We start from the raw sequence: 1,465 nt of genomic DNA, 5'->3' as shown, positions 1-1,465 counted from the left end.
AAAAAAAAATCCCCGAAAGAGGTTGGGGTGGGGCTGGTGGTCAACGGGCATAGATCAAGATCGCTTGTGGAAATTCGGGATTCTAAACCGATTTGTTTGTTTCGAGGTTAAGTTGAGGTATGATCGCAGCTTAGCACAACAATGCTTGGGGACGTTAAATTTAGGTTGAGAGCTTAATCTACCCCTTTCATTAACTGACTTCTTACAAAAACATTCTTTCCTCTGAGGTCAGTTTCAGTTATTCAGCTCAAGTGTTTTTTTCTGCCCACCCTACGTCCAGGTACAGGACCTCAATATTATTATGCTTTCCTTTCGTGAACTTGATCTGTCATAAGTTTATTAGCTTTCGTCTCTTAGACATTATATATCTTTCCGTTGGTTGAAAATGTTAAGGTATTTGACAATATTATGATTTAGTAAATCCAATAAGTTCAGAGAAGCACGTGAACTTTATAAAATGAACTCTCCGCATTTAAAGACAGCGCCCACTTGGCTTCTTTGCAAATCATTCGCGACTTTGGTTTAAATAACAACAACTATGCAACCCCTACGTGCGATATCAATGTAGAAAAAAATAGAAAAGTAGAGAAAAAATGGTGGTAGACAGCTTGGAAAATAACGCAATCAATAGGCGACACTTTCAACACTAAAAATAACTCTTCCCGAATTTGGGATGTTGCCTGCCTTCAGTGCACGGTTATGAATATTCCTCCTCCTATAAAACTTCCCAGTTCAATCATTCATACCTTTCCGCATGTCCACTGCTTTTTTTTGGGGGGGGGGGGGGATTGCGGAGGCGGTAGGGCAAGACTTTGAAGGAGAATATTATTATAATACTATAAACGCCCCAGTAACACTTCAAACAGACAGTTTACCAAGGGAGCTGAATACTGATTAACAAGTTGGTGGCAACGGTTGCCGCCGATAAAAACAATGGTCGTTACATTTTAAATGACTCATGTATTATATAAACCTGACCTTCATACTTAATTTAAATGTTGTCAACAGCTGCTGTTCAAATGATGAACTGGAGTTGACACGCTGCCAGCTCGGTGATGACTTAAGGTCTAGGTCGAATTCAAGACAAGGAAAAAATGAGTATGAAAATAACAACAATGCCAACAATGGTCAAGAAAACCAACAAGAACAACTACAACGTGCAAAACCAAGTGAAAGTAAGACAATGTCAACACCAATATAACTTATTAATACAACAATATGGTCACTAATAGTAACACCACAATAACAATAAAACTATGATGTGGACAACAGCCTTAATGATAACGACTTCAACATCACCGATAACAACAACAGCATCTACCGGAAGTCCGGCGGTGGAACCTCTTTGAGGAAGATTCGGGGAGATTGGATTGCCTCACCTGCTTCCCAAGAGAGGCGGTGGCCCTGGCGAGAAGCACGCTCTTCGGGGCTCCAGACAAAGCGGAAGGATAAGCTATCACACACA

This window comes from Aplysia californica, unplaced genomic scaffold, assembly GCF_000002075.1.
Source record: "Aplysia californica isolate F4 #8 unplaced genomic scaffold, AplCal3.0 scaffold00192, whole genome shotgun sequence".
Taxonomy (NCBI): Eukaryota; Metazoa; Mollusca; class Gastropoda; order Aplysiida; family Aplysiidae; genus Aplysia; species Aplysia californica.
Note: the sequence above shows the minus strand (reverse complement) of the source record.